Here is a 10,978-nt window from a genome sequence, read left to right on the forward strand (position 1 = left end):
ACACACTTCTGAAACTATGGGTTGATGTAAGCTTGAATTGGAAGTTGAGTTGAAATAAACAAAGAAATGAAACGTTCACCTGCTTTCACAATATCTGTGTTTAAGATGTAGCAATAGGATAAAATGATTCAATTAGTTCGTATTTGCTTGGGCTCATTCTAATCGTATTTGTTTTGTATAAATTGGGGCGTACCCGAACCAATGTGGACTGTTAAGTGATATGTTGTTATATTGATTAGATGTGCACCATGTGTTTAGCAATTTAGTTTAACTTAGCCGACGATGATGGCATAATGCATAATCTAATAGGTGTTTGTATATACCCTGTCGGATCTTTGGACTGTTTAAATTTGTTATGGCCCGGTTCAGTTTGACTTTAAGAAATATGTATCTCACATAAAATTTTCATATTGTGTTAGTTAAGACCAACTGATTAGCGATATACGTCAGCTCTCTTGTTGGATTCCTTGCTTCAATACAGTCTCAATAACGTAAAGTAGTAATTAATACTGGCATTGGCCCGCCATTTAAACAAAGCGGCTATTAATAGAATCAGTAGGTTTACATTTTTGGGAGCACGAATCGATGTAACAATTTAAGAGCATTAATCTAATAAGCATGAATTTAGCAAGAAGGTTTAGCGTTTAGATCTAATAGATTTGCGGATAAGCATCAATAATTAAGGGTAATTTTAGTTGTAAATAGTCCCAGGTAATTATTGGTTTGTGGAATTAGCCCAGTTCTAGGATAATTAATCTTATTCGAATGTATCATCTTGTCAACCTCGATCTTGCTTAACATTTCAATCTTTGTAATATTCTTTTCCATTAACACTTGTATTGATCTAGCCATTAATATGTCACGTTTCTTTAGCATGCAATGAACTAGGATTTTTTTCTTCTTTTTTAGAGACGAGTTTAATAGAAATGTAGTCATTTTAGGATATCCTTAAAAATAAATGAATTGCGCCTCGCCAAATAAAATGCACAAACTGCGGGCCCTCATAAATGTACATATTAAAAATACTTAGAATTTGGGATGAGCCGTTTAGAGAATTTCACGGTCTTCCTCAAAGGTAATAACGCGTTAGACTCTTTAGGCGCGACTTAATTAAATTACATTCTTAAATTCGGGTGCGCATTTATGTGACCCAAATTCAAATCTCAACGGAGTCGAAATGTTTTAACAACTACGGGTGCATTGATTGTGACGTGGTTCGAGATGCATTTTCACGACGTTGTTATTCTATAAAAATAAATGATAATAATAAAAGCGGTTTTAAACTTAATAAAAGCACATAAGTCACAACATGTATTTAAATCAGATATTTAGTCATTATAACAATTTAAGCGACCGTGCTAGAACCACGGGATTCGAGGGTGCCTAACACCTTCCCTCGGGTCAACAGAATTCCTTACTTAGAATTTCTGGTTCGCAGACTTCATTTGGAAAGTCGAAAATTTCCTCGATTTGGGATTCAAGATAAAACCGGTGACTTGGGATACCAAAAGCCAAACTTTTCCCAAGTGGCGACTCTGAATTAAATAAATAATCTCATTTCGAATATTGTCACTTAAATTGGAAAAACTCCCTCGCGCATTAACCCTTCGGGGTAGGCGCGCAAAAAAAAGGTGTGACAACTACGATACATAACAATTAAGCGGGTAAAATATATATACGGCTGAACAAAGAAATGCCTATATCACTTCCAAGACTTAACAAAACTACTATTTCGCTTTACAAACACACGGGACAACTTCTAGACATCCAATGCAACGCGCAAAATAACATAAAACCTTACACACATATGGCACATAACTCACTCAGGATTGGACTCATCAAGACACTTTAGTCAAAGCAGTTAAGTAAATTTAAGATCATACGATTTAAGGTACTTATACAAGAGTAAAAAATTGAGCCTAAGCGTCACAAGCAAAGTACTAAATATTCTCAAGGCATAGCAAAATTAAGAGATATCGCTGCAATTCAATTCATCTCACACTAGCTCCTACTCCTAAGAAAAATAAAATTAACTATATCCGATTCAAACAAAATCCTTGAAAAAGAACCGCTACACAAAGAAAAACCAAAGAGAAATTACTGCACTACCTACAAAGAAAATCATTTTGTCTTTTTCCTTTCGACTTAAATCCCTCAAGAAAATTGTCTAATAGATCCATCATCGGGAAAAGTTCAATCTTTTTTTAAAAAAAAATATTCAATTAAACTAGGAAAAAAGGTCAAAATTGCCTATCTACTATTGTTTATTAGTTGCTTGTGCCATCCGTTACACTTTTCGACCATTCTCGTCCTTATCGTTAACAAAGTTTGCAAAATTACCCCTAACTCTAACTTCCCTCCACTGTGGCAGCTGATCTATCAATTTTATCCATGTCAGCTTCCATATCAAATTTCATGTCATCGACCCCACCAAATTAAAACCCTAACATAAACGACCCCCACTCCTCACCTCTCCACCCTTTCTCTCATTTTCTCTCCCTCACCTCATGCCAAAATCATCGAAAATCATGGCATTTCGCTGGAAAATTTTCAGCGGGCAAAACTAATCTTCACGATAGTAGCTCCCCTCTTCGTCTCCTTTCTCCTTCTTCATGTTTCGTCATTCAAACAGCAACCCCGTTCTCCGGCAAGAAATTTAAATCAACTCACACAGACAAAGACCCTTCATTCTCCCTCAGAATCTTTCATTTATTTTTTTAACCATTTTTTATTGCTTTTTTAATTTTACTTTTTTTCCCTTAATTCAAGAAATAATTCTCACATGATTGATACAAATAATTTTCAAACCTACGACCATTCAATATTAGAACAACTTCCAAAAGAAATTTTCAAATATGAAACTCTTAAAGTTCAACAATGGTGAAGCCAATGAACCACGTTTAAAGTTAATTTTCAACTGGGTTTTACAAAATTTCAATCCTATTACAGTTACCAAATCAATCTTCAAAGTTTAATTCAACCTCATATGCATAAAATCCCAACCCAAGATGAGGCTTTAAATTTTCGATAATGGCCTTCTAAATCTCTTACTTGAATCTGACCCAGCAGTAATGAACACATGAATTTAATTCAAAATCTGAAAATTCAAAATATTCATGTTATTTCATTTTGGCTTAGATTGTTTGTTGGATTTTCTGGTTCTGGTTGAAATTGGTCTGAAGGAGGTGACATGGTGATTTGATGAGGAAGAAAGAGATGTAAAATAAAAGAGAAAGAAGGTGGAATAAAAATAGAAGTAAAAATGAAAAATAAACAGATTTGGAAGGGAAATGGGTCTGGTATGGTCTATGGATTAAAAAATAGTGGATTTTAAGTTGGAATCGGGTATTAAAATTAAGGGTGAGTGAATGGCCCCATAAACTTGACCCATTCTATGGTGAATGACATGGTGTCATCTGACTTGACCCATTTTATTTGAGGATTAAATTACTTCCCACGCTAATATGGCATTTTATTTGGTGAGACTTGCTGACTTGGCTGTTGATATGGACAAAATATTAGCGGGGTTAGCTATCATAGTGGAGGACATTAGGGTTAGGGGTAATTTTGCAAACTTTGTTAACGGTAGGAACAAGAATGACTAAAAAGTGTAACAGATGGCACAAGCAACCAATAAACAATATTAGAGGGGCAATTTTGACCCTTTTCTCATTAAACTAACACAGCTAAAATAGCATAGAAAGTCAATCGGACAATCTCCTCACCCCATACTTAAAATTGTGCATTGTCCCCAATGCACATCATAACTAATAAGAGGGTAAAAGAAATTCCCTGGTAGGCCAAAGGCCGAAGCACTAGAAGCTCATGGGGTACTCAGACTTCTCCCAATCTTGGTCCTTCGTGCGGGTACCTCACATTTAGTTCCAACCATCTGGTTGATGTTGCATCCTTCCAATAACTTTGTTTTCCATGCTCCTAGAAAATCAAAAATCGACACTACCAAAATAATACATTTTAAAAAATAAAAAAAATAAAAGAAAGTAGTTTAGTTGGGTTGCCTCCCAACAAGCGCTTGATTTAACGTCGCGGCACGACGTGAATCACTTTCTGCCTCCACTTCGAACTTATGAATTAGACCCCAAATTTTGATTCTGCTCTATGATCATGCTCTGGGGAGATACAAATTATTGCGAGCCAAAAATTAAATGATACTTTATTAACTTTTTGGCTTTCAACCGAGGAGTGTCACTTTGCCCAGACGGCCTTGAAAATTTCAGAATATAGGGCTCATCTACCTCTTTCTTTGACTCTTGCATTGGCTCATACAGATCAGTTTCCATTTCACCATCTGAACATAATGTAGAGAAGTATTTGGAATGAAGTCCAACACGCTCAAATACATGAACTTCAAGATTTTTAACCTCCTCCACACCAGTCGCACTAGAGTCAACTAAATTTATATCTTCAACGTCCGTGGTTGACTCTAGTATTACTTCTTTAACATCGGCATCCTCAAATTCTAGCTGGATAGATTGTTGGGGTTCTACTTTGGACCCCTCCATTGGCACCTCAATTTCCATCTCTAATGCACATTGCTCCCGGCTACTATTCATAATATTGGCATATTGAGCATTAAAAGCTTCAACTTGTTGACTCACTTGAGCCTCCAAGTTGTGAATAGTTGCATCTTGCCTTTGTACCCGCAGTTGTATCTCATCATATTGTTTCACAAGGCACTTTAGCATATCCTCTATCTTTTTCAGGTCATCATCCCTGGGTTCTTGTTCCTATTAACTTCACAAGAAAAAAAAAGAACCATCAAAGTAAAGGGTTGGGGGAAGATAAGAAATATAAGCACAACCATGAAAGTGATCATCTTGACCACCACACATATCACACACATTCCACACATAAGATTGAGTTGGTGCACATAGCTCGCTCTCGGAAATATTTTGATAATTTTGCCCTGGGTGGTTTCCTCCACAATGTGCATAAGGAGGATCAAAAGTAGAATTACCAACATCAAAACTCTCATAATTCCAAGATGCCATGTCTCTCAAGTCAAAAATAAAAAATAAACAAAAAAATAATCAAATACAAGAAAACAAAAATAAAAGTTCAAACTTGCAACGTAGCAATATGTACACCTACAACTACACCGTTAGTTCCCCAGCAACGACGCCAAAATTTGATCACGCCAACTATGCCTTATAAAAAGGACTAAGGGACCGTTGCAAATATAATCCGGTTTACAAGTTCGGAGTCGAATCCCACAGAAAACTAAGGCTTAGCTACAGTTGTTCACTATCACCAAGAAGACAAGCTTGAATAATTCCTAACTTATAGATATTAAGATTCGTGTGTTTAACTAATTAACTAAAAAATTAAAATAGTAAATTAATAATTAAAGATACTAAGGGTTCGAGACAAGATTAAGGAGGTCTAGAGTTATGATTTTCCCTGTTGTCGGAACCCTTCCCGCTACGTTTTCTATAAATTCGCCTAGGTATTCTCTACCGATCATGAGCGCTCTGACTATCGTAACTCTCTCCCGAGTAATTACCACAATTTACTAGACATATTCTCCCGAATTACGCTAGGTGGCATTAAGTACGGCTCACTTATATCGCACCCCAGGTTTCGTTATCCCTAATCCCACCTTTAAACCCTTCGTATTGATCCTTCATATACGTTAGGAGTGAGGTTATTCAACAACTACCTAAATATGAACTCTCTCTTGAGTAATACATACTAAATAGGCACAGTCGATTGAGGGCCCTTCAATCAACAACAATAATAACGTAGTTGAACAAATAGAAAAAATACTACAACAAATCTATATTAACATAACAGGAAAATTATCCTCCAATAGGTTCCATCAAAACCCTAGATAACAAATTAGCTATTCATAATAGTATGCATAACTACAATACTAGAATTCATAACCAATAATGAAAATAGGAAGAATGAAGTGAAAAACTCGTAAAAGAATTCTCCGCCTTACTCCTAGTATTTTCTTGCCTCCTTAGGGCGAACCCCCGGTCTCTTTAGCCTCCTTAGGTCTAAAGTGTGTCAAAAGTATGTTCGCTCTCCTCAAAATAGCATTTTTACATGTATTTATACCAAGTAGGATCGGACCCAGATGAAAATACCTTTCCCGCGTGAAATAGGACAATCACTCTGTAAAATTTTCACTATCGCGTCGCATGTGGCGACGCACCATGCCCTGGCAGTGGAAAAGTTCAGATTGCTGATTCTGATAGGCTATGCAGGAAATTTCCACAAGTGTCGTGCACCGTTCTATGCACTGCGGTAGTGGAAATTCGCGAAAATGCAAAACATGAAAGTTGTAGCCCTTTCAAGTAGCTTTCTAACGATATATTATATAGCCCAAACAGAGTTATGAGCGAAGAGTTATGTGCATTTTATTAGACAATGCGCCATATGTCCGATCGATTCTCCGTTTCATTCTTAACTATCATCCGTTGATCCCGAACACGATCCCGACTTAATTCCTTGGGCTTTTACTCGGACTTCAAATCTCTAAATCACTTGACGTCATTCCATAATAGCTACATAGCTCGGAATCACTCCTACAAGTCATAAATTACACAATTAGTGCAAAACACTAGCGATTAAAGCTCAAACTCAATTAACGTGTAGTACATTAGAGTGTAATAAGCGATTGAAATACACCATTATAGCCTATCATCATTATTATATTGAAAATATTCCTTTAATTTTTTTTACGGTAAAATATTATTATGATTTATAATACCTTTAATAAAAAATTAGACATCTACAATTGAGTCGGCACAAAATTTATATGCATTGAACCTTGTCATGCCATTCTATAATTCTTTGCGAAACGTAGGGAAGTATAATTTTCTCTTAGATCCACTGAATGTTGTCACCACATAACACATGCTTAAGTAGTTGAAGACTATGTAATATAAAGATATTGCAACTTCTCTCTACATCATTTAGGTCATTTGGTGCATAAATTCAATCATGTCCGAAACCTTTCATTCTATTTAAAGAAAGAAAAATTTAGCAGAGAAACCTGGACGTATGGGTTGGGCATGAACCATGCATCGGCATAAACAGAAAGGGCAGCCCGATACACAAAGTATCTCGCATTCACACAAGGTTCGGGGAAGGATCACATTCATACAAGGCCCGATGCACAAAGTATCCCGATGATTTTATGATATAGGCAGCATACTCTAATGCAAACATTCGTGGCTCGAACCCGTGATGTAAACAGCCCGAGCATGGGCAAAGGCGAAGCTAGATTTGAAGCTTATGGGTTCGGAATTTTAGTTTTTTTAAGTTACTGGGTTCTAAATTTATAATTTGTACGTATTCAATGGATTTTATGAGATAAATATAGAGTTTGGACCAAAATTATTAGGTTCATCCGAACCTGTACACTAAGGGCTAGCTCCGCCCCGAGCATGGGTATGACCACCTAATTTTTATCTTTATCTGAACTTTTTTTTTCTAACGAAGAACCAAAGCCGCGGAGTAATGATTGTGTTCTATATGTTTACACAGTCAACTAACATAAGATATGAGTCGTGTATTTAAGTTTTTTTCGATTCATCATGACTAAGTGAGATGTAATCTCAATTTAATTAGTTAGCTTTAAAGTTAAATTATTTAATTTGGTGTAAATATTATGTACAAATAATATTATTCACTATTAAATTGTAGCCCACAAAATAACTCGATAAATTGTTTATTTTCGTTTTTTTTCCAGACAGTTACCCTAATTCGTATATCATCAAAAAGAATAAGTACACCGAAGAGGACATAAACCATAGCCTCCAAAACATCGTGAAGAATGATATATCTCATCCTCCAGTACAAAAGCATCAAAAGAGTCTGCCAACTTTGGGAGATTTCCTCCATTACACTATGAAATATATGAACTTCACTAATTGGTGCTATACATATAGTTAGCACTACTATACAAAAATCAGCTATATCTAGAAACATCATTAATGACAAAATGGTTCTTCCTTGGTTTGAATCTAAAGTTTGGAAAACCGACTTCATCAAGTCTCAGTGAAGATGTCACTATGTCCGACAAAGAACTAGTGGTATCAAAGGTGACTTTAACTCTTAAACTTTCCCTCAGATTAGTAAGTTGATCAGCAACACTATTATCTTCTCTATATATATGGACAAAAGTAAAATTACTGAATAATCTGCTCAATGATACGATGTATCTGCCAAGAAGTGCTTATTTTCGTATTGAATGATGCAAAAAGATGGTGTATTTCAGGACGACCACATCCATTAATAATTTGCAGTATCCTTCAAAGGAATATATATAGCATAGCTAACTCTGGATCTGATATGTGACGAAAAATGTTTTGCATATTTTATTATTTTTATCTAATTATTTCTTCATTTTTTGGGTGATTATTTTGGTCGAAATGTAAATCAATTGATGCTATTTTTCATCCTTTTGTAGTCAAGGATAACACTTTATTAAGCCTAACTTGATTGAAGCTTTGAAGGTCAGACATGTAAAATCAACCCAATATAACATAAACTAATATTTGTGTATTATTTGTAGAGAGGTCAGAGATTAATTAATTTTTCTTGCTACATTATGTAAGTCAAATTACGGATAAACCTATTTATTTTATGGGCTTGCTAAAGTTGACATTATTTTTCATTTAAACACCTTATCTTAGGATTGATTTGTTGAATAGGAGCTTTTATTTATTTATTCCAAGACATTGAATTTCTGAATTTTGCATTTATGTGCCTATTAAACCCCCCACTAACAACCATTAAATTAAATTGAGCTCATAAAGTTAAAATTTGATAATGTATCGAAAAAAAATGGAACAATGACACGTGACTATATCTTAAATATTACAAAAAGAGATTTTTAACAAGAAAGAAAAAGGAAAGTATTTTTCTTTCCCACCCCCTCCAATCGTTTTCTCCATCCCCTCATTTTTTTTCCCCATTCATTTCTTTTTCTCCTATTTTTTTCGTTTTTGCTTTTATTTATTTTTAATTTCTTCTTCATTGTAAGATTTATTATTTTTGGGGGCGACTCAACAAAATAAACGAATCATCTCTGATGATCATGTGGAATTTTTCAAAAACGAAACTGAAGAAAAAGAAGAGGAGAATGGATGTGCGAGCAACAGGGTGGGACGGAATAGAAGAGCGATTAAGTTTTATATTTGACGGTTTACTTTTCTTAATCGGCATATGTAGATTATGTTAGCAGCCATAACCATTAACGAGGAAGAGAAAGTGACACTAGATCGAGAGAGAATTAAGAAGAATGAAGAACGGATTTGAGAGGAGAAATTGGAAATACAAATCGTGTGTATTCTGTTATCTGACAATTGTATATATACAGTAAATTAACTAACTAATTAACCTCCTAACCATAACTAACTGTTAACTTCCTAACTACACTTTTAAAAACCTAACTACAGTTAAGTCTACTAACTAACTAAGGTTAGTAACTTGTGTCTTAGTCTAGCTGACACTCCCCCTCATGCTGATAGTTTGAACATGTTCTCTACGCCAAGCTGGTTCAGCAAGTGATGATGTTGAGCCTTCCCTAAACTCTTCATAAACAGATCTGCTAGTTGATCTTCAGTATAAATATACTCAGTTCGTATCAGTCCTTGATTGATTCTTTCTCTAACAAAATAGTAGTCTATATTGATATGCTTGGTCCTCTCATGGAATAAAGGATTAGCTACTATTTGTATTGCAGCTTTGCTGTCTAATATCATTTTCACGGGCATCTGGATGTTGACTCCAAGTTCTTTAAACAAGCCTACCAACCATGTAATTTCTGCTGCACATGCAGCCATACTTCTAAACTCAGATTCTGCAGAACTTCTTGAGACAGTGTTCTGCTTCTTGAACTTTCAGACTCCGGAGGGGCTCTTACAACCCAAGTGTCATATCACTGCGGCGCGCAGCCCGATCCAATATAAATATCATTGCGGCGTGCAGCCCGATCCAGTAAATATATAGCTGCGACGTGCAACCCGATCTATATAAGTATCGATGCGGCGTGCAGCCCGATCCATAATATATACATATAATATCCTCACTAATAAGTTCTCCACCTCTCTCAGTCATTTAACCTCACAGCCTCTCGGGCACAACAATAGAAATTAGGGAACTCAGCCCAAACAGTCCTCACAATTAGAAGTGGAGTGATAAAACCAGTTTTAAACATTTAAACAGGTAAAACATGACTGAGGATATGCTTTCAACAAGTAAAGTGAGGAAAAACAATAAAAATGCCCCTAAGAGTCTCAACAGGTCGGCACAAGGCCCCAAACACAGCATACAGCCTATAATATAGTATAAATAGCTAGAGTACAGAATATCATAAGGTTCCAAATCATATACGCGGCTTAATAGTCGCTACGGGACGGACCAAGTCACAATCCCTACCGGTGCACACCTACACGTTCGTCACCTAGCATATGTATCACCATATTTATCAAAACAAGTCGACCGGGGTTTGTACCCTCAATTCCAGATTTACAATGGTTACTTACCTCAAACTGGTGAAAATACTACTCCGTGATGCATTTTCCCCTCGAATCGGCCTCCACTCGCATCGAATCTATCTAAAATCAGAATCACGATGTCAAAATATGCTAAGGGAACGAAGCCCAAGCGAAAACAATCAAATAATACCAAAAATCACCGAAATTACCAAAACCCGACCCCCGGGCCCACATCTCGGAACTCGATAATTTTTACATAAATAGATTCCTCATCTCCTCACGAGTCTATACATATCAAGAACACTGAAATCGGAGTTCAAATGACCCCTCAAATCCCCATTTAAAGATCTCTTAATCTCAAGCCCTAATCCCCAATTTTTCTTCCTTAATCTCCACTAAAACCATGATTAAACAATGGAAAAATGATCTTAAACCCAAGTAATTAAGCTTAGGGAACTTACCCAACTGATATCCTTTGATTCCTCATGAAATCCTATGCCTTA

This window comes from Nicotiana tabacum, chromosome 10 (assembly GCF_000715075.1).
Source record: "Nicotiana tabacum cultivar K326 chromosome 10, ASM71507v2, whole genome shotgun sequence".
NCBI classification, from domain to species: Eukaryota; Viridiplantae; Streptophyta; class Magnoliopsida; order Solanales; family Solanaceae; genus Nicotiana; species Nicotiana tabacum.